This window comes from Theropithecus gelada, chromosome 6, assembly GCF_003255815.1.
Source record: "Theropithecus gelada isolate Dixy chromosome 6, Tgel_1.0, whole genome shotgun sequence".
Lineage (NCBI taxonomy): Eukaryota > Metazoa > Chordata > Mammalia > Primates > Cercopithecidae > Theropithecus > Theropithecus gelada.
The window spans coordinates 98,259,610-98,284,453 of record NC_037673.1 but is presented as its reverse complement, the minus strand read 5'-3'; positions in this window follow the sequence as shown (position 1 = coordinate 98,284,453).

Below are 24,844 nucleotides of genomic sequence, written 5' to 3'. Positions count from 1 at the left end.
TTGGCTTACATAATTATGGAGACTGAGGTATCCTATAATATGTCATATTTAAGCTGGAGAACAGGGAAAGCTGGCAATGTAATTTAGTCTGAGTCAGAAGTCCTGTGTAGCAGAGAAGGGGTTGATGGTGTCAGTCCTGGCTTGAGTCCAAAGACCTGAGAACCAAGAGCACAGATGTCTGAGGACAGGAGAAGATAGATACCCCAGCACAAGCAGAGAGAGCAAATTCGCTCTTCTTCTGCCTTTTTGTTCTATTCAGGTCCCCAACAGATTAGATCATGCCCACTCACCCTGGTGAGGGCAATCTTATTTGTTCAGTATCCATATTCAAATGCCAACCTTGTTCAGAAACACCCTCACAGACACACCCAGAAATAATGTTTACCAGCTATCTGGACATCCCTTAGCCCAGCAAAGTGGACACATAAAATTAACTAACACAATCAGATAGAGGTTGTTAATGTCCATGACTGTACTTTGGCCAAGGTAACAAAAGAAAGAACAGGATAGGTGTACTAAGCTGGAGGAGTCATAGTCATAATAATAAAACCACTGGTCATAGATGTTTATTCGAGTAGAATATTGCAGGTATGTAAGGCCCTTTAAAGGTAGAATGAATAAGTTCCATTTCATAGGTAAAAAACAGGTTTTATGCTGCATCCCAGGCATACACCAGTTCTTATGACTTTCCAGACACCATCTCAATTGCTCCAAGGTCTTTAGCCAAAGTCATGATATTTTGAATGTTTTTGCTCAACACTGGTCCAGCCCAGTGGAGGCTGTTTATGAATTATGGGCCCTTCCACCTACATCTGAACAAGAAACTCACATACAGGTCCAGGGGATGAGGCAAGACAGAGGACTCAGTTCTATTTTTCTTCTTTCTTTTGCCAATCCTTGTGGTTGCTTTTTCTTTCTTTCTTTTTGAGATGCATTTTATGATTTTTAGCTGATTCTGGAATAGGGGGTATATTTATGGGAACAGAGAAATAAGAACAGAGACTGTCCATGGAAAAACTAATTTAAGAGTGCTATGTTAGAAAGTAAGTGAACCTGCCACCTATTCCTTAGTTCTTAGAGGCTACCATAATAATGTGGAATTGTACCCTCTCTTCCACAAATTGTGGAGGCTGTAGACTTCTTTATAAAAGGGGATCAAGGGCACAACTGGAATTAGCAGAAGTAGGAAAGCTGGAGATCCTGACTTGAAATTGTATTTGTTTAATGTGATATCCTTAGATTACATATTATAGATGAATAAAGTCTCAGATGCCTTTAGTTCATAGTTTAATATTTAAAAAGTCAATTGTTTATAACAATATTATCTGATATTATGATTACAATTACTGTTTTTATTTAAAACAGTTTTAAAGGACAGTGGGTCTAGCAGAGCTAAAGCTTACCCAGGTTATCCTTTGATTCTAATACTTTTCGTGGGATCTTCCATGTTGTTTCCACCTCCACCCTCAAAGCTGTCAAATACTCCTTTGGGTTTCCTTTGTAGTTTATATACTTTTCAATTCCAGCTTTTATCATTTAGAGTTGTAATTATTTATTTATACCTTTCACTAGATCATTTGCTTTTCAAGAGCAGGGATATTATACCTATGGCACTGGGTACTGGTACATAGTCTATGCTCAACATCAGTGTTAATTGAACCACAGATATAGGAAAAGAATAAACAGTTTGAGTCAATCAATCTGTGCCATGACATCGTCAATAGATCCACTGACTCATTCCTCAGTGGAACTGGTGAAAAGTATTTTAAAACAACCATTCAAAGCTTCTGGAAATGGCCCTAAGTACAAACTGCAAATTCAAAAACATCTATTCAAGAGAATCTGTGAAAGATTAGTATGAAAGGTGAGAGTCTGTGACATTTGGACCAAGACTGCTTTTTTGTTCTGCCTTCCCAGTTCAACAAGGTAGAGACTCTACTCCAAACTGCTGTAGTCAAGAACATGAGACTGCTGCAGCTCCAGTCCCTGGAGGACTTCAGCATTTCTCATTCTGCCCTAGCTATCTGTTGCTGAGGCTAAATTTCAGGTGATTGCTAATAAGAGGTGGAAGACTGAAAATACTGGGCTCCTTAATGCACTTCCCATAGGCTCATGAGGCAATTGTTCCATGACAGGACAGGCAAGCTGAAAGGATCTCTGGCTGTTTCCTCCCCTCCCATCACTGAATGCACAGCTCCTAGAGTAGCGTGGTCATGCAGAGAAAAGCTTTCCATTGTTCCCACACCCAGTTCTTGAGCCCAGCTCAGCAAGTTCACCTGGGAGAAGAATCGGGCCATAAAACAGTTCCTAATCTCATCTCAAAGGAATTGACTTCACTGCAACACAGCATGGAGAAGTTCAAGTTTAAGAATACTCTCTGGAATAGTGGAGATTGTGGTGAAAGGCAGTTGGGAGGAGATTCTTGGATTTAATGACAATGCAATTTAGACTGTAGGCTAGCAGGTTTGCAGGAGAGAATCAGAAATGAGACCACTAGGAGTCCTCCTCACAGGTCAGGACACATATCAAACACTGACCTCAAAATCCATTTTTTTCATAAAAGCCACAGTTTGGTTGGATTAATTTGCAGGGAAATTTCTGCCTTAGGACATTGTTGAAAATAATAGAACAACCAGCTGGCAATTATGGTTAGGGAAAGAAAGGAAGAAAAACCCTACAAATACCACTGTCATTATGTCACATCACAGGGTAACTGTAGGCGTATCTGTGCTTCACTGAGAAGCATTAAAGGAGATTGAACACTTTGTGTGTGTGTTGAAGGGCAGGGGAGTGGGCACAGGGAATAGACTTCACTAAAATAATCTAGCTAGTCTCTAACAAATAAACAAATAAGTGACAATAACAAGCCTGGCAAGCAGGACATCAGTACTTGGAGTTTCTACAATATATTATCTGAAATTTCCAGTTTTCAGCAAAGAATTTCAAGACATTAAAACAAACAAACAAACAAACAAACAAAAACTGGTAACAGAAAGTCCTGTGAGAATGACCAGAGATCAAGTTTCATAGAAAAATCTTTCAAAGTAGCCACTACGAAAAAGCTCACATCACTAAAGGAAATCATGATTAAAGAAGCAAAAGAAGGTATGATGCCAGTGTTGCACCAGATAATAGCAATAGAAATAGGAGGGTGATAAATGGTACTGGGCTTCTTTTTGAGGTGATAAAAATATTCTGTAATTGACTGTGGTGATTGCACATATTTGTGAACATACTAAAAATCACTAAATTGGCTGAATTTCATCTCAAGAAAACTACTAAAAATTAAAAACAAAACAAAACTGACAAGAGAAATAAAGTTTGCTGTAGGCAGGGCCTGTAACTCATATATCTCTGGTTCTCCTATAGTATATATCTTGGATTTGTGTATGGTGGATTCTCAATAAATACGTGTTGTTAAATATTTGAACAGAAATAATCTGAATTGTCCACATGCTATGATGTCAGGAGTTATTGGAGAGTTCTACATATCAAAGTTCTGTATAAAGAATCTCAGAAATTCTCAGGATCGCCATATATAAAAAAATCCATTTTTATCTGATAGAAAATTACCCCTATTTTGCTACTCTCTGCAACCTTTCAAAATATAGAGCCAAGAAGAAGATAGAGTACTGTAATTAGAATCTGACCAGAAGAATTCATAGACATGCTAGTACTGTGTTACTTTATAGCTATTAGCCTACTTTATAACCCAGTATACCCTTCTTTGAAGCTGAAGACTATAATTTTATTACAATTCCCAAAACCAAATTCAGTCAAAAATATTTTTGTATTTCTTCACATTATGTTTCACATTGTTGACTATTTTCTGCCAGCCGTCTTTGTTGGTCTCTTCATAGGCTACAAAATTTTGAGTTTTCTCACTACACTAATTAAATATGAGATTTTACTGTATATACTTTAAGAAGTGCTAATAAAGCATGATTTTTTTCAGATATACTAGATGTTATTCCTTTAGAAAACCCAGTAATTGTAAATAAAATAAATCTCATCTTTAACTATGTTCTATAGAAAACAGGGTTTTCACGGTTTCTATCTCTATAGTAAGTAAAGTTAGAACTATATTTATTATGTAATTTCTAATTAGAGATATTTTTGTCTGACTTAAGAAGAATACATAATTTATATATGTATATGTATATTACATATATACACACAAATGTAGAGATATTTATAAGTCAGAATGATCTGCTAATAGTTACTTGATTTTTCATATTTAATAGTAAAATAATTTTCACATATATGTAAAAGAGAGAAAGTATCTAATGATTAAAGAACAGTATATGATGATACTTGATTTCTGTAAACCTCCAAGATGGCCTATGATGTTATTTCCCGGCTTATAGTTAGACTATTTATTATAAAACAAACATTACCCTCTCATATTAGAGCTACTGAGATTCTCAAATAAATACATTTTTAAAAAATCAATGCACATTTAAAATATGTTAAGAAAGAGAAATAAATGTTAAGATTTACCTGTTAATAGAGACTTTTACAAAATCTACCAGAATTATTCAGAATATTTATAATCTTAATTACTTCCTCTCAAGCAATTTTTGGCATGTCAGGTTAATTAAACATTAAAATATTCAGTATTGAGAAAACAAAAATCCAAAACTAATTATACAAAGGATTTGAACAGTAAAAATCAGTCTTTTTAGGTATACCATCAATGACTTTTGACAAATGTATATAATGTGTAATCATGACAACAAACAAGCTATGAAATACTTGAATCTCAAAAGGTGTATGTATGCCCCTTTGCATGCAGTCTCTTCTCCTCAATCCCAGTCCATGGCAACCACTGATGCAGTTTCAGTCTGAAGGTTTCCTTTCAAGAACATCACATGACTGCAGTCATACAGAATGTTGCCTTTTGTGTCTGGCTTCTTACAGTCCACATTATACTTTTAAGATTCATCTTTGTTGTTGCACATAGTTCATTCCTTCTTACTGCTAAGTACTATGTCATTGTATGGTTATACCACAGCTTATTCATCCATCCCCCAATTGATAGACTGTTTTCAGTTTGGGGAATATAAGGTTGTTATGAACATTTACATATTGAAATTTGTATGGATATAGATTTTCATTTATCTTGAAAAATTTAAAGGAGTGGAATTTCTGGGTAGTACAGCAATATAAAGAGCACTCACAACTCAGCATTAAGAAAACAAACAACCCAATAAACATTGGGTGAAAGATTTGAATAAACATTTCAACAAAGAAGATATAAAGCAAGCAAATAAGCATGTGAAAAGATACTTGACATTATTTGTCATTAAGGAAATGCAAATTAAATTTATAATGAGATACTACTACACAGCAGTTAGAGTGACGAAAATAAATGGGTGGCCAAGTGACGATAAGGATACGAAGAAATTGAACTTCTATATGTTGCCAATGGGAATGTAAAATGGGACAGCTACTTTGGAAAACAAGTTTGGAAGTTTCTTACAAGATTAAACATACAGTCTGTCAAGTTTCCTACAACTAGCTTAAGCAAATGGCTCCACCTAGTGTATATGTAAGATAAATGTTTATAAAATTTATATTTACATTTGAATTGGAGGAATTACAAATCAATTTTCACCCTACTTTTTGTTTGAACATTCTTATTTTATTTTGAATCATATTTCTGAATAGTAGTTTATGCTCTCAAGGTAAGAATATCCCAAAGAATAATCAAATGCATAAAACAAAATCTAATTCAATGTGTAAAACAAAAACAGAAAATAACATGAAACCAGAGCAGGAGAAAAATAGTAGGAGAAAATTGCCTTTCTCTCAGGTGATTTTTGGCATGTCAGGTTAATTGAACATTAAAATATTCAATATTAAGGAAACAAAAATCCAAAACCAATTAGACAAAGGTTTGAACAGTAAAAGTCAGTCTTTTTAGGGGTACAATCAATGACTTTTGACAAATGTGCATAATGTGTAATCATGACAACAAACAAGGTATGGAATACTTTAATCTCAAAAGGTTTATGTGTGCCTCTTTGCATTTCGTTCCTTCTCTTCACTCCCAGTCCATGGCAATCACTTATCCAGTTCCTGTCTGAAGTTGGATCAGGTGCTGTATAATCTTGTGTGAACTTAAGACACTAACTAGTGAAAAATCTGTTTTCTTAAAGGTAAAATGATATGTTAAAACAGAGTACTGAGAAAGCAAGAAACCCCTATAATTTCAAATTATCTTTTTTTTGTATGCTAGTAGTAGAATTAGTATGTAAAATGAATATATAAAGAGATGATTATGCAGCTCTTTGACTTTAAATCATTCACTACATCTACTTATTTATCCTTCAACTTTAATTCAGTATTGAATATATGGCACACACAACACTAGGTTCAGCAGATGCAAAGATAAATAAAGCATGGTTTCCATCTTCTAGGAGTTCACATATATTCTGGGACTGACAGTAACATTATATAAAAGTAAAAGCAGAAAAATTTTAAAAGCACAAAAGGTAAAACCTCATTCTACACACAGTGGTGTAGATACATTAATTTTCAAAGTTAATTTCCTGATAAAATTTCATTTATTTTACATGACATTTGTGTCTCTTTTCAGATATGTGCAATTATAGGAAAGCCTACTTTAATTTAGAAGAGGGTTAAATTTTTCCTTTGCAAAATTATAAGAAGGATTTTAAATTGCCTTGAGAATCCATTGTTTTCAAGTAATTTGGTAGAATCAGTTTCAAGATAAGCATTTACTATAGAATGCAAGGCCCTAAGTGCTATTAGTACTTACCATACCATGCTACATGTAATTTGACAGTAATAAAACTGTATTTTATAAAATTCTTTAATAAGACTTTATGAATTTAAGTTATTCTAAACTAGCAATGTTAAGAATTAGAAATATAGTTTATTTCATTGTGCTTCTTTGATTCATTTGATGAAAACCTCTTTCACTCACTAAGTAGAGAATATTTTCTTAAACGGTTTAGATTACATCTACAAAACAGAAACATTTGGGTAGTAGAAAATATTGGGAAATCGGTTCATTCAGGACCATGTCATTATTTTCTCCCATATTTTTACTATAAAAATACATTTCAGAGGATATCCATCTTTGAAAAAATCAAGGCGTTTTACATTTTATATTCTACACCAGAACATTAAAATAAATATTCAATGGGTTTTGTAAATTGGACTAATCACTTTCCGAGAAGACCAGGACACAAAATTCTCTCATGTAAATAGTGGACATCAAAAAGTCATTAATGTAAGATTTTGGAAAGCCATTCCTAGTCTGGGCAGACTTATCAGTGGTCAGATATTCTATTGTTTTTCTAAGGCATGCTGCAACTAGGAACTGTTTTTATTCTCAATTTAGAATGGTCATCCCAAATGGCTGGAAAGCTTCATGTTTCTCATGTTTCCTAGCAGCATCGGTCCCTGAAGAGTGGAACCGGCCAAGATCATGATGTCATTCCCACTGTGGCGATGAGTATTCAAGGGCTAAATTGTTTCTCATCTTATATAAATATCTATTGTTTATACTAGTGAATATATTGCCCATGTTTAATGTTACAGAGCTATACTAGTATTTACAGGAAATTAAGAAAATTCACCTTGTTTAGAAATTTATAGAATATTTCCTTTCTATAGTATGGCAATTTATGTAATAAACTATTCACTGCAGTTTGATTCAACTCTTAAGATAGCTAAAAGATGCAATTCTAAATTCTTTAGAGAAAAATTTCTATAACCTATTAACAGAAAAAACTTTCCAGGCACATTAAACTTGGTTAGCTATAAATTATAAAAGAGTTTAACTATAAACCTTTAACCTATGGTATATAATAATTTGTCTGTTTTGTGGTAAAAATTCTATATAAGAACAATACATGGCTTCTAATGGGCTATAGAGCCATGCTTCCTGTGTGCCTGCACCAGCGATCTCTGCTTTGTGAAACTGTGGCTTTTCAGGACTGTATCCCATTTCAGCTCTTCTAACGGAAAGGGGTTTGTGTAGTGAATTTATGTTTTACAAAGTTCTTCCCTCAAAGGAAGTCAATGTACATTTTATTGCAACACCCTTGCAACATTCTAGTGATGTAAGAGGCAAAAGTTGATTTCTACAACTTAGTACTGAGGAAACCAGTGTTTACTGAAGTTAAGCGGTTTAACAGAAGTCATTTGGAGGTACAGAATAGACTCTCTTACCTCCATTTTTAAAAAACTAACTCAGATCATATTTTTCACACAATTTATAGTCATAGTACTAGAGTATATTAAATTCTTCAAGTCAATATGCGATACAGATGCTGCTGTGAAGAGATTGAGTTTTCTGCGCATGTTTGATAGTGTCACATTTCAGAGGTAATCAGTATTTTCCTAAAGCTTTCTGTTTAAATTACTCTTGCTAAACATGACTTTTTAAAATATTGTGTCTGCTTGATCATCAAAATGATCATTTATATTTTTTTCTGCCAGTGACAAGGAAAGGACATCATATTAAATGGGTTGAATAAGATAATTATTATTTAAAGAAAAGCTTATTTTTTAAATTTTGTTTAGAGATGAGGTCTCACTCTTGTCACCCAGGCTGAGTACAGTGGTGTGACCATAGCTCATTGTAGCTTGGAACTCCTGGGCTCAAGCAATCCTTCCACCTTGGCCTCCCAAAGCACTGGGATTACAGACATAAGCCACTATATCCAGCCTTAAAGAAAAGTCCTTTATTGCACAGATTTGTGCAATAGCAATAGGAACAAATAAAGTAGTTCATAGACAGTTGGTAACTGTTTGTGGTTGAAGCAAATCTGAACTCTGACTGGTATCTGACCAGCCAGAGCTGGAGCTGGAGCTGGAGCAGAGCTGGAGCTGCTCTGTAGTGATAGGAAGAAAACGGCTCAGCTGACATGATCCATTTCTGGTTCTCCAGAAAAGGGCACCATGTTTCAAAGATATAAATAGAAGAGAGAAAAGAAGCTAAGACTGTACCAGGACCAAGTCCATTCTCTAGGCTTTGATGACTAAGGCTTTCTTCAAGAAAGAAAAGATTGAAAATTAATTCCAAATTATAGATTATACAGCTATAATTTACTTCAGGTTTGTTAAAGCACATGTGTTGTGAAATTTAAGATATTAAGAGGTCTTGTTATAAATATCAGCCTTTTGTTGTTGCCTCCAAAAGCCCTAATTAAAGTACTACAAAACATTTACTAATAAATAGTCAAAACCAGGTAGATCAGGCATTAAGGTTTCACAGCACTTTCACAGGCACTGGCTTGGCATAATAAACCCATCATGAAAGAAATAATTTTATTAGCTATTTTGATTAGCCTTAACACATGTGTACTCATTTTATAGGGGGTTCTTATATAGTTACTAAAATTCTTTTAATAATGTCTCTCTCATTTTAAAAGATTTGATAATAATGAATAATTGAGTGATTATTATTTTGAAACATTCTAAACATTATGAATGTGTCCGTGTTATCAAATTTGGCCTATTGTATTCCAGAACCTAAAATATCTTTTGACGTCTTCTCTCTGTCATTTAAAAGGGATCTCAATATTGACCAGGTACTGCTTGACGAAACACGACGTCTTTGTAGCAATATTCACCATGCATTTATGGAAAACCAACACATTTAAGCCATTGTCCTAAGAGCTTGGGTGAAGTGCTAAGAGTATTAAGATATTTGAATAACTTTATCCAGATACATGCAGCTCTGGTTTGATTATTTTTGACCAAAATTGTCAAAGTTCAGTCAAACACAAGTTAGTTCAACCTTACAATCAGGCGGTCTCTCTCTCTCTCTCTCTCTCTCTCTCTCTCTCTCTCTCTCTCTCTCGTTTTAAAATGATTAACTAGTTGATTGAATTGATCTGGTATTTTTAGGAAAGTAGTTAAACTGGGTGTTGTGTGTAAGCACATCTTCAATTGTCAGAACTTTAATTCTGATTAACTCAATTGAATCAGATTATGTAGGAACACAGACAATATTTTTTTTCCTTTATGTTACCTTCTACTAGTTGTTGCTTTTCTTTCCTACTTGAATGGTGGATTTTAGCTTTGCAGCAGCCTAGTGACTATGCCTGAGTTTACAGATGGCTGTGCATCTTACGCAGAACTCAGGTTCCAGCTGGTAAATGCTGTAGCAAAAATATAGTGAGAAATGTAAGACATGGAAGTTATATTATGATTTTAGAAAGATCCAAGTGAAATTCCCTGAGGTGCATTTGCATTTAAGGGCTATTAAAATATACATTTGTTGTGGTTTCATTTTTGTTTTCTTGTGTGATATTAGGGAAAGTATTTTTCATTTCCCCTCTCTCTCTTTTAGTTCATGTTCCATGATAGCTATTTCAGCTTTATCTTTCCTTTTCACTCCAACAAGTCAGGCCTAATTGAATATGTCCTTCAATTCATAAGTTTTCATCTGTGTATGTTGCTGTAATTTACTAGAGGTCTTTTTAGCTTCATTTGCTACAGACTTTTGCCTTGCAAAAAACAAAACCGAAAAACATAAACAAGAGCCTTATCAAAACTTGTTCCCTGAGGCATAATTTACTGCATAATAGGAATTATGAAATGCAAGAGAACTTGGTAAAATTTCAAATTATCTTCTCAGTCCTAACAAGTAATAGTAACCATTCCATAAATTTAGTTTGCTCCCTTTTCGCAGGAAACAAGAGGCCAACATCAGTATCACTGTGGAAATTTAAAGAGGAAATATGCTAACCTTCCAGTATCACAGTTCGCCAGAATGATTTTTATAAAGCAAAAAATTGCTTGGTTTAGGGCATAATACATAGACTATGTAAAATAACACACAGCAGCCATTTAGTAAACACTCTTAATTTCTTGTTTTGAAAATAAAAGTTGGGCAGTCTCTGTTGGCCTGTTGTTTTCCTTGCCCAACTCAGTGCAGTTAATCAGGAGCTTGCTCAGCCCGTTGTCCTTTCTTCTGGGAGATAATTCACTTTCCATCTCTCCACAGTACTTACCAATGCAGTAAGGCACACCAAGTACAAGGGAGTTTAAAATACTCCCCTGTCAATGACGAAGACCCACTGACTTGCTCCTCCCCTTCTTCCTTCAGTATATTATAGTTCAGTTTAATCAGGTGTATAGATTCCATGGACTAGAGAAAACCCAGATAAAAGTCTGGAGATTATACCTGAAAGAAGTCAAACAGAAGAAGAAAGTTTTCAAGAATCCAGTATTTATCATTCCATATCTTGAAGGTGTGGGTAGAGGAACCTGGATAAAATCTAGTGACTGAGAAATTGCAGCAGAGGATTTAGTACAACAAAAACAAATGGTAAGATAACAACTGGTTACTTTAAGCAAAACAAAACTGGCACACTAGGGACAAGATTAGCAAGCATAGCACAGTAGTTAAACATTAAGGATAATGTACATAGACACACACACACATACATATATATATAATTCATAGTAAGAAGATAAAATGTTTTCCTAAAAGTTTTCCAAGATAATTATACTGCAATATTAGCACATTAGTTCTAAACATACTCAAAAGAGGAAAAAAATGGAATTTGCTGGTGAAACTCAAATAGAATTAACCACTTCATGAACTTGGTATTTATATCACATTTAAGGATACGAAGTTGCATTGGTTAGGAATCCGTAAGTTGTAAGAAATAAAAGCACAAATTAAACCAGCTAAAGAAAACAAAAACAAAGGGATTCATTGGCCCACAATACTGGAATTGAAGAGATGTGCTTCAGTTGTAAGAGATTTAAATAATCTCATCAGAATTCTGTCATTCTGTCTGTATTCCTTCTTTCTGTATGTTGGCTTCATTCTGAAGATAAGCTCTTTTCAGATGACATGGAAGAAGATTTCTGTTAGCTGAAGCTTATATACATTCATCTTAGAATCTTAGTGGATAAACTCTTAATAAATCTAGATTAGTAAAAACTATTGCTTTTGCTTAAGTCATGAGACCAGCCTTGTGTCAATTACTGTGCTAGGAGATGAGGTGCTATGATTGGTTCAGAGTGGGTCATGTGACCACCCCATAGTTGAGAAGTAGTTCTGAACACTATGTGGGAGCAGTCCAAATCAGAATGAATTGGAGAAAACTTCCTGTTGTTACAATAGACAGGAGAAGAAATTCATGGCAGGCAAACCAACAAAAGTTCCCTACTGTAGTAATATTTTTAACTGGGAATAGTGGAAAAAATTATTTATGAGAACTGATTTTTAAAAAATCAAGCGAAACCATTTTACTGTCAAAACATCATAAAAATATGTTTTATACTTATAGGTAAAGTATAAGAGGGTATAGTCTACTTATCAGAGTTAATGCTCTTCGTGCTCAATTTTCTTTACAAATTTTAGCCAGTTGAAAAGTGAAACCTGATTGTAACTATTATATTTGCAAGCCTTATAGGCAAACTAGACTGAAAGAAGTGTATGATATTTGTAGTTAACTCTGACTTGAGTGACAGAAGTATATAAATAAAGTTGTTGTAACAGAAGGTTAATGATTCTGATTGTGGTATGGTACACTTATGTTCAGTATAGAAAACAATATGTGATATGAAACTTATAATAGCTGTGACAGTTGGAGTGCACAAAATGAAGGTAATTCCTTAGAGCAAGCAATTCCCCTTTAAAATTCATGTATGGCTAACTTAATAATTATTAAAAGTTTTAAAAAGAATTTTGAAGTCTGCAGTTCTATCTGCATTACATAGATTTGACATATCTTCCATTTATAGGTTATATAACCTTTAATTATGTAGAATGTAAGTTAATAAATTTATTAAACCTTTGCAGAGAAGATCTGTCAGCAAGTTCACATACAACATACAGTATTGCCAGTTCATGGTTTTGTCATTCTCAGTAGCTACAACCAATCTTCAACTGTTGAATAAGTTATTTCTAACCATGGTATCTAGAAGTTAATAATAAACTCAAACTTTGGCAAAGTTTTCTGGTGTTAACTTAAAATATAAATACTAAGATTCAACAGAGATTTTTGAAATGGTAATCCAAATATTTTGTGTTAACTTGTTCTGAAAGTCTGGACGGAACCTGGCCCATCTGAATAATTCTAATTTGAAAATTAGTTTGTGAGTTAAGAAAAAGGGGCAGAGAGAAAGGAAAACTCCAACTTGCTTTCTACTTACTCTCTTACTTCCATGAAAAAACAAACTCATGAAAAGTTGAAAACTGATGACTATAAAACATATATATGTACATAAAACTCATAGTAAGAAAATATGTTTTTCTAAAAGTTGTCTCATTTGATGCAGATAAAACAAAAACTATCTAGAATCTCACATTTATCATTAGCATTAGTTGAATTAAAATGTATGTTCTGTAATAAAGAAAACTCTCAGAATAATAAATGTGCTTTTGTAGTCACATGAACCTTTAAAAATTACTTTATCTTAGTATTCCTTCTAGATCCACCTAATAATATTGTAAACAGATTGCTAAAATATCTATGATGAATGTGTTGAACTAGAAATTATTTTTCCCAGTGACTCCTGAGATCCTATCAAATTATTTTTCTTGCTCCCTTGTAGCTGCAAAAAAGGACAAAATTTTAGTAAGTGCTTCTTTAAAATTTATGTACTTTGCAATAATGAAATTGATATTTAGTTGAGTTCTGAAGACTATTTAAGATTATCTAAAATGTATATGATTATATTATCTATCGGCTTACTTCAAAAAGTCTTTCTAATCAATAAGTTAAATCAAATTACAAGATTACATAAATATTTTACTAATTTATTCAACAGATTGTCATTGTGCACCTACTGCCTGATACATGCTATTCTAGATGGCACACTGAGATTGCGGTTATGAATATCTGTTCTCTTGAATCCTATTTTTCTTTCCTTTTTTAACTTTCATTTTAGGTGCAGGGATACATATGCAGGTTTGTTAATGAGGCATGTATCATGGGGGTTTGTGGTACAGATTATTTTGTCATCCAGATATTAAGCCTAGTACACATTAGTTATTTTTCCTGGCCCTCTCCCTTCTTGTTGGAAATCAAATGGTTGTAGGTGTGCAGCATTATTTTTGGGCTCTCTATTCTGTTCCATTGGTTAATGTGCCTGTTTCTGTATCAGTACCATGCTGCTTTGGTTACTGTAGCCCTGTAGAACAGTTTGAAGCTGAGTAACATGAGGCCTCCAACTTTGTTCTTTTTGCTTAGGATTGTCTTGGCTATTTGGGCTCTTTTTTGGATTCATATGAATTTTAAAATAGTTTCTTCCAGTTCTGTGAAAACATGTTATTGGTAGTTTGATAGGAATAGCATTGAATCTGTAAACTGCTTTGGGCAGTATGGCCATTTTAACAATAATTTATTTTTTTCTACCCATAAGCATAGAATGTGTTTTCATTTTGTCATCTCTGATTTCTTTGAGCGGTAGTTTGTAGTTCTCCTTGAAGAGGCCCTTCACTTCCCTTGTTAGCTGTATTCCTAGGTGTTGCAATCTTTTCGTGAAATTGTGAATGGGAGCTCATTCATGATTTGGCTCTCACCTTGGCTGTTGTTGGTGTATAGGAATGCTACTGATTTTTGTATGTTGATTTTTGTGTCCTGAAAGTTTCCTGAAATTATTTATCAGTTCAAGGAGCTTTTGCACTGAGACTATGAGATTTTCTAGATACGGAATCATGTCGTCTGCAAACAGGGATAGTTTGACTTTCTTAGATGCCCTTTATTTCTTTCTCTTGGCTTATTGCTATGGCCAGGACTTCTAATACTATGTTGAATAGGAGTGGTAAAAAACAAGACAAGGTGCCCTCTTTTGCCATCATACTGAATGGGCAAAAACCGGATGCGTTCCCCTTGAAAATGTCAGTTGGGCTTTTGCCCATTCCGTCAAATGGGCTTTTCCCCATTCAGTATGAAGCTAATTTTGGGTTTGTCATAGATGGCTCTTATTATTTTGAGGCATGTTCCTTCTATGCATAGTTTATTAAGGGTTTTTAACATGAAGGGATGTTGAATTATATCAAAAGCCCTTTCTGCATCTATAGAGATAATCATGTGGTTTGTGTTTAGTTCTGTTTATATGATGAATCACATTTATTGATTTGTGTATGTCGAACCAACCTTGCATTTCAGGGATAAAGCCTATTTGATCATGGTGGATAAGCTTTTTGATGTGCTGCTGAATTTAGTTTGCTAGTATTTTGTTGGAGATTTTTGCATCTATGTTCATCAAGGATATTAGCGTGAAGATTTTGTTGTTGTTGTTGCGTTTCTGCCAGCTTTTGGTATCAGGATGATTCTGGCCTCATAGAATGAGTTGGGGAGGAGTCCCTCCTGCTCAGTTTTTTGGAATAGTTTCAGTAAGAATGGTATCAGCTTTTCTTTGCACATCTGGTAGAATTCGTCTGTGAATCTGCTTGTTTCTGGGTTTGTTCTTGGTTTGTAGGCAATTTATTACTGATTCAATTTCAGAGCTCATTATTGGTCTTTTCAGGGACTCAATTTCTTTCCGGTTCAGTCTTGGGAGGATATATGTATGCAATAATTTATCTATTTCTTCCAGATCTTCTGGTTTGTGTGCATAGAGGTGTTCGTAGTAGTCTCTGGTTGTTGTTTGTATTTCTGTGACATACTCTTTTTCAAGATAATACATAGATCAATAAATAAGATAATTTCAAGTAGTGATTAATTCTATAGAGACAATATAATTGAGTGATGGGAAAGTGTGCACTCATGTTTGAGTTTCATGTTGTAGGTTTAAGAAATGAGTTAGTCTAGATAGGATAATTTGCAAACCCATTACGCTGAGGAAGCACTTAATTTAAATCTTTCATTAATTTTTTTGCAATGTACAATGTCTAATATCCATAGAGGAGATTAGAAATGTAATTAAAGCTCTACCATAGAACAACCAGCAAGCAAGATGTTTATACAACTAAATATTTATAGAGAAAAATGTCTTTGCTGACAACTAGTCTGTTACAGTGGGAACTGAGAATTGAAACAGAAACCACAACTTTTCAAAGCATATTGTGCCATGCCTTGCAAAACAGATAAATTTTACTGAATGATAACCATTGTAGACTTATTGCACTAGTTTGCTCAGACCCATATATTTCAAGGTAATACCATAAATAGATTGACGTTACAGTAACTTCTCAAGGATTCTCTAAAGAGAACACTGACTGCTCCAGCAATTCCCTAGTTTGCAAACTGTGACCATTTGACCTAGACTACTCTATTTCTCACTCCAGGCCCCCAACTCCGTGTGTTTCTCCCCTTACTCCCCAATTCATATGTACCCATTACTCCATGGTATGCTGTCTTCCTTGCTGCAAGTAATGAACCTAACTTTGTTGACTACAGGTGTGTTCCAAGTAATCTTTGGTTGGTGAGAACTGATAAAGAACTACTTTTAGATTATTTGAACTATTTCAAATTACACCACCTTTTTTGAAAGTGGAAATTAAATAGGGAGAAAGAGATGAAAATATCTGAATAAACTTTCTTATGTTAATCAGCCACGTGAAGAAATTAGAAAGGATATACTTTTTCAACTTAGTTTTCTGAAACAATAAGCAACTGTGTATGATTACAGAAATATTAAATTACTATCGTGTATTTGATATGTTCTAAGACTCTGAAGATATGCCTTAAACTCAAATCATTATAAAATCGATGTCTTCTATCACAGGGCATTATTCTCCAAATTAAAAACTCTTAGAATCTGTTAATACGCATTATACAATTATAGAGATGTAGGATTTTCACTGTTTAGAATATACTCTATTGCTGTAAGAAACCTAGGTATTTCAACCAAAGCACCTTATTTTTATCACGATATTTTGTATTTAGGAGACTTGTCCCTTTGTATTCAATTTATTCTGAAGAATAGTATCTGGGTGGTTTAAGTGGCCTTCTAAATTGGTAGAATATTTGCTTGATGAGCAAAGAAAAGTTGCAAGCAGTTCTGTCTCATGTGGTGGAGCAGCGTACATCTCTTTAAAGCCCCTTTGGGACCAAGCAGAGTTTCTAGCAGGTTGTCACACAGACCAGCAAACAGAGCAACAGTTCTGCATAGTGAGCAGCTCCTCGAGTACACTTTGAGAGTAATTCTGGGTTATCTAGAGTTTTATTTTCCAAAGAGCATCAAGATAGAGGTATGGGAAATGTATAGTCCCTGTAATAGGTCTTAGGACAGTTGTCCTCCATTTTTATTGCATATTAGAAGCATCTGGGGAGCTTTAAAAAAAATTCTAGCCCAAACCAATTAAATCAGAATCCCTGAGGATGGGACCCAGACATCAGGGTTTTGTAAAGCTCTCTGGATGATTACCGTGTGTGGCCATGGTTGGCCATGATTGAGAACCACTACTTTAGGAATAAACTGAGTTACTGGCAGTAGTATGTCACTTGGAAAAACAGTTTAATGGTCTAAGAAGGGTAAAACAAACAAACAAACAAACAAAGTAAGCATTATCTCTTAGTCTTCCTTGTTAAGGAGACATTTCCTTGTGAACATGCTAAGGGTTACATTAACCCATTTAAAACCAATTTAGTTGTTCAGATGACAGTTAATGTCCCGCCAGCTCTCCATTCGTCCTGTTTTTCTGCCAGAAATACTTGGTTAATTTTGAGCTTCAAGTTTTATGATATTTCTAATAGGTAAAACATCTACATTGATTAAGACTATTGAGTAGTCGATATTTATTAAAAAACAGAATTTCTAGTTAATTTGATAGAATGTTCTAGCTTGACTCTCTAATAGTGGTTAGTGATTATCCATGGACTATTTTTCATTAGACCTTTTTTAAAATCTTTAATCAACTAATAGTATAGTGATATTTATATACTTATAAATATCCATGTGGTTCAGAGCTCAGGCTTTTGTGTTAGACCTAGTTTGAATTCTGGCTAGCTGTATAATCTTAGTAAATTAGATGAATCTCTGGACTTTTTTCTTTATCTGTGAAATAGCGACAATGTGTGTATTAAGTGTAGGACTAATGACAGAGCACAAAGCACATAGAAAATACTTTCCACAGTACTTCATGAATAATACGTACTAAGTGATAGCTATTATTATATCATTTTAGTAATATCCACATTGGTATAATCTGGAGTCAGTAAAGGGTCTCCTTTCCATGTATGGAAGAAAGGAATGATTTTTGCTTTTTTTTTTTGGTTTGTTTGTTTTGTTGTTTGTTTGTTTGTTAGTTTTTTTCCCTACAACTAGAGTGTACCAAACATTGAGCCAGGAGACTTGTATAGATTTTTAATTTCATCCTCTATGTGTCAATTAGATCGCATCATCCTAGTTTTGCAAATGAGAGTACTGTGGCAAGACAGACTAAGAATGCTACAATTAGGCTAGGTGCGGTGGTGGCTCACACCTGTAATCCCAGCACTTTGGGAGGCCGAGTTGGGCTGATCACCTGAGATCAGGAGTTAGAAACCAGCCTGGCCAACATGACAAAACCCTGTCTTTACTAAAAATAGAAAAATTAACTGGGTGTAGTGGTGGGCGCCTGTAATCCCAGCTACTAGGGAGGCTGAAGCATGAGAATCACTTGAACCCAGGAGGCAGAGGTTACAGTGAGCTAAGATCACTCCACTGTACTCCAGCCTGGGCAACAGAGAGAGACTCATCTCAAAAAACAAACAAACAAACAAACAAACAAACAAACAAACAAACAAAACAATGCTACTATTTCAGTGGACCCTTTTAGTGATATTTAATAGAAATAATCTTAAGGCATACCCACAAACCTTGCTCTCATATTAATTTTAAACAGTAGAAAGCGGTCAGTATTGTAGTGTAGGGAATATTTCTTGTGGCTCTTTTTTTTACTATTTAATCTTGGAGGCTGGGATAAGAGAAGTCATTCAAGTGTTGGAATATCTTGATGTATAATACTAATTTTTTTTCCTTTGGAAAACAGAAGAGAAAGTGATACAGAGATGTTCAGAATCCAGAAAAGTGAATGTTGGGGCTTCAAATATATAATAGGCCCAAGGTAGCCCTGTATTGGTCAGCATGAACTAGTCAGTTTGATTTCTAATCTTAGTAAATATTTTTTTCCTAGTACAGCAATCCACATAGATCAATGATAATTAGACCTGCTTTCTCCTTTAACTGGATTTTAAATGAGCAAAGAGAAGCAACACTCCCTTTGTACCTCATCTCCATTTCTCTTTCTTTTTTCTTTTCCTTTTTTTCTTTCTTTTATTTAAAAAAAAAAAAAAAAGATGGAATCTCTCTCTGTCACCAGGCTGGAGGGCAACAATTCAATCTCGGCTCACTGCAACCTCCATCTCCCAGGTTTGAGCGATTCTCCTGCATCAGTCTCCTGAGTAGCTGCGACTACAGGCACGTGCCACCACGCCCAGCTAATTTTTGAATTTTTAGTAGAGACGGGGTTTTGTCATGTTGGCCAGGATGGACTCAATCTCTTGACTTCGTGATCTGCCCACCTTGGCCTACCAATGTGTTGGGACTACAGGTGTGAGCCACCATACCTGGCCTCCCTCTTTCTTTCTATTCTGTCCACCTTAGAAGAAAGCATCCACCAGCAGTAGGCCTATTTTAATAAACAGAGCCAGGAGGGTGAGTATGTGGTAGTGGAAGCACGACATGAGTCTAGTACCTGGGGCTGGTATGGAGAATTCTTTGCTTGGTCTAATTATGCTTTGAGGCCCCCTACTTGTTTGCCTGTAGATTATGCTCTGTAAAAACAAGATTAACTATAAATATGGAAGCCCAATGGAGACTAGTTTTTGTCTTAAGGGCTCATAAACATAGTATTCATTACTACCCCATGGGTCCTGAGGAAGAATATCCAGATGGTGAAATTCTTTCTCCTTGTGGCCACAAAGGTGAATACTTTCTCCTGTGTCTAACTTTTTGTTTTGTTCACAAGATGTGAAATAATGAAGCTCTTTCCTTTATTAGTGCTTGATATTAAGAGTTCTTAATTTAGTTGAAACTTGCCCACCTGTAATTCTTTGGGTTAGTTCACTTAATTGATGTCCTCCAGAAAGCAAAGCCTGGAAAAAGAACTTGTGTACCAGTAGTTATTTGGGAGGCAGTTACAGATAGCCGCAGTGAGGGTGAAGTCAAACAGGATGGCAAGAGAAGCCAAGACCAAGGTAAGTTACTGAGCTGGTCATTTCTGTCAGTAATAGAAGCTCCATCCATCCAAGGAGGGCCCTGAATACCTTCTAGAATTGTCCACCTGAGGATGGACAGGAAGAGGTGTCTGGCCTTGGGCTCTCATTCGCCACTCACTGAGGGTTACTACACCCAGCTCCCATTATGTGTATGCTGAATGGCACCATTCAGGACTCTCATGGCACAGAACTGAAAAAGCCTGACCAGTTGCTTGGGGTGAGACACTGTCAGCACCAAGAGAATTAAAGCAAACACCTAACTGATCACCACAGCCATGGCTGAAATCAGAGGTGAAGCCAAGGGAAAAGGAGACTGGGTAACTGATAAAACACAGAAGCCATTTTGGGTTAGACGTAATTGAAATATATTTATAATAGATCTACCTGTGTTTGAATCTGGACTCCCTCATGTGCTGCATGGGTCATTTTTTACCAGTTTCTCAATGTTTTCATTTCCCTGTATCTCACTTTTTGTTTCTTCATGTATTCATCATAAAATGGAAGTGATACGTGCTTCATAGCAAGGATTTAATAATTAGCACCATTACAGGAAAAGTGTTTGGTCCATATTACCTGGAAGATACTAAGTTACATAGAAGAAGAGGAGGCTTGCAATCTCATCACATAACTTTAAAAACACTTTGATAAAAATTATTTCTGCTGAACTATATAGCAATATAGCAATCTTTGAGTTAATCAGGGCAAGAATTATATTTATTTCATAAGTAAGGCCTTGAGACACAGAGAGATTATGTTTTAATAAAAATCTCTTACCTGGTAAGGAGCAGTGCCAGTTTTCTGCCTCCTTTTCTCAGTGCTTAATCTCTTTTCTTCATTTTTAGCAAATACTAAACTAAGTTGGTCTGCAATTTCCACATACTTACCTACAAATACAAGTAATGGATCCCAGGCGTAATTGCAGTAGACTAATAACTGTTTACTTACTGAACTTGGTGAGTAGCTCATTCCCTATCATTGATTTTACTGTTGAAAATTGGACAAGGACTTGCCAAGTCATTTTCCCATGTCAGAGTTCACTATAGAAGGGCCTGTGTAATTATCTCCACTGACTTCTAGCTCTTAATTAAATTGGTGATTTCTGTTGTCTTCCTTAAAGTTCTTAGGAAGCAATTGACTTGTTCAGTAATTCTGATTAAGCATGCACATTGGATGTTATTTTTTTAAAAAAAACCTAGGTAACTCTTAAAAAGCATACAAAGGAGTTTCTAATTCAAAGAGCCAGAACCAGAGTTATATAAAATATATTAATCCAAAATTCATCATTTAACAGAAACGTTAGTGACAATAATTTAACAAAGGTTATTACTGTCATTTATTTATTTAACAGAAAGTATATTGCAGTTTTACACAACATCTTAAAACCTATCACTATGGCTGGGTGCGGTGGCTCACGCTTGTATCCCAGCACTTTGGGAGCCGAGGCGGGCAGATCACGAGGTCAGGAGATCGAGACTATCCTGGCTAACACAGTGAAATCATGTCTCTACTAAAAATACAAAAAATTAGCTGGGCGTGGTGGCGGCTACTGTAGTCCCTGCTACTCAGGAGGCTGAGGCAGGTGAATGGTGTGAACCTGGAAGGTGGAGCTTGCAGTGAGCCGAGATCCTGCCACTGCTCTACAGCCTGGGTGACAGAGTGAGATTCCATCTCAAAAAAAAAAAAAAAACCCACAAAACTATCACTGTATGTTCTCTTTTCAATAGTTGTATAATATTTATTATGTGCCCAGCATTTCTCTAAGCCTCTTACATATACTAACCCATTTATTTAATCCTCACAGTAGCCTAATGAGGTAGGAACAATTATTATCTCCATTTTATAGAGGAGAAAACTGAAGCACACAGAGGTTATGTCATTTGCTCAAGGTCCCATCACTAGCAAGTGGCAAAACCAAGCTGCAAACCTTTGTGGAGGGGTCTCAACATCTATACCCTTAAATCACCTTACCTATTTCCTGTGGTTCATGTGGATCCTCAAAAAATAATAGCTTCCAGTGATTTTAGAAAACACAGATGAGTTTTATTAGAGCCAGGATTTTTGTTTTTTGAATTCTCCCAAGACCTTTTAAAGTAAACATATATAGTAAAACTACCTCTTGAAGAATTTAACAAGATATATGAAATGGACTACCATAGACAAAATGTGCAGCGATGTCTGTGTTTATTCTGTCTACTCAGTTTTCTTGATATAAGTTTTCATATCCCATATTATATGTGATCTATCTTTAGTTGCTAAAGTCAGAAATCTAATTAAGTTAGTTTAACAAAAAATAAAATTTATTGGTAGTTACAACTGAGCACTCTAAATGTTAGTGCCAGTTTGGGAGTTTACTTTTTCAAGACATATTTAAAAAAAAAAAATCCCTCTCCATCTCTTGTCTTTGCTTAACTCTTTATTGGATTCAGGTAGGCTGTCTGCATGTGACATCAATGTTGACCCTAAAAATGACAAAATTACATAATCGTTAGGGCTCTCAATCTCTGAAGGAGATCTTCTTTCATGCAGAATGTACATTAATTTCCGGAAAAGAACTGCTTGGCTCTGCTTGGGTCATGTGTCTGCTCCTGGAGTAATCATTAATTCCAGAAGCATCTGGTGCTTGATTGGTCAACCTGGGATCAACACATTATTAGAACCACATCAAATAGGTAAAGAGCAATTCCCAAAAGAAAAAGAGGATTCAGTTAGCAGAAGAGAAAAAGCAATCTATGTCACTGATAAGTTATTGTTTCTTGGGGTTCTAAAGTGTTCAGATCTCTTTGAGACTCTTCATGATGAGAACAATGGTAATAGACATTGCTGGGCCCTGTTTTCTTATTTCCTCAGAGAGCAAGACAATGAAGATTAATCATAAAGACATTGCCTATTATTTATCATCTCACTTAAAGGAAAACATACTTTTTTATTATTTATGATGAGCCATAAATTGTTTCTTGTGATTAATAAAAGTTATTCAATTTAAAATGAAAACATCGGCTGGGTGCAGTGCCTCACGCCTGTAATCCCAGCATTTTGGGAGGCTGAGGTGGGAGGATAGCTTGAGTTCAGGAGTTGGAAACAAGCCTGGGCAACATGGTGAAATCCTATCTCTACAAAAAAATACAAAAATAATTAGCTGAGTGTGGTGGGGCACACTTGTAGTCCCAACTACCAGGGAGGGTGAGGTGGGAGGATTACCTGAGCCTAGAGGTTTGAGGGCTCAGTGAACCATGATTGTGCCACTGCACTCCAGCCTGGAGGACAGAGTGAGATCCTGTCCCAAAAAAATAAATACATAAATAAAATGAAATTATTATACTCTAAGCTCTCTGTCATGAATGTAATACTGTATAATAAAACATGCCTGATAACACGTGAGTTCATCCTTTCTTCTCCAGTTTTATCTTCCACTATTCCTTTAGATTTATTTTTATTCCAGCCATAGCAAAGTATTGGAAACTCCCAAAATGTGCTGTCTTTTTACATGGTATTATGCTTTTACATGCATTGTCGTTTCCTGGAATGCCAGTACTTGTCCGCCACATACTCTTGGTTCCAAGGAAATCTACCCAGTCCATAGTCCTTATAGCTTTGCACTGACCTACCTCTCATTCCTATCCTTTCCTCCTATAGCATTTTAGGCTAGGAATGATGCATCCCTCAATTAATACAGCAAGCCCTCTTAAGATAAATAGTATTGTTATCCTTTAATTACATTTGAGGAAACCAAGGCACTAAAACACTGCATAGAACTGGTAAATAATGGAGTCAAGAAACAAAGCCAGGCAGATGGATTTTCAAACCCATATTCTTAATTACTGTAATATATTGCAATATATTGGCTTTTATGTAAAGGATGCTTATTGAATGAATAGATAAGTGATTATTAAGAATCATAACCAATGGGTAAAAGAAGAGTTAAAAAGAAACTAAAACCGATATCAGTTTACTTAAAAACAAGACAGAGAAGCCAACTCTTTCACATTTCATGAGTGTGATGTCGATTGGACAGAGGCTTTAGAAAAATGTGAGGATGTTTTTGCAGAACAAGATAACATGTTTCTGAGAGGAATTTTTCATCTATTAGAACCATAGCATTTAATACACCACACACACACACACACACACACACACACACACACACACACCCCTTTCCAGTATGACCTGTTAATTTAATATATACATTTAATATTTATTTTTTCCTTTTGTCAAGAGTTAAACTTGTTAAACTCGTGGTAACCCACATGCACTTATTTGTCCTTTCACAAAATATCGCTAACGTTTGTCCTTTGACATTCCAGGAGTGAAACCTTCTGACAGTGCTGCTGAAACACTGCCTGCTATAGTTTGAAATTCACATGGGTTTAGTGAGGTATGACATGCAGGTATTGGGAAACTGTCAGTATGAAATTTGTTTTGCCTGATTAGCACTGGCTTCCAAAGCAAACACTTTAATTAGGTTAGATTATAATAAGATGCCAGGGAATGCAAATAAATGAGAGATGATGGGTTCATGCAAAAACAAACAAACAAAAAGAAACGTTTAAAAGCAATATGTGGCCTCTGTAGAAGCAGAATTCTGTCCAAAAGTTAATAAGCTTTAGACCTTAAATAACAGAATAGACAGCATGTTGCATATCCAAGGGAACCTTCCCCTATTCTCATTTAACAATTATATGAAATCTAAATTT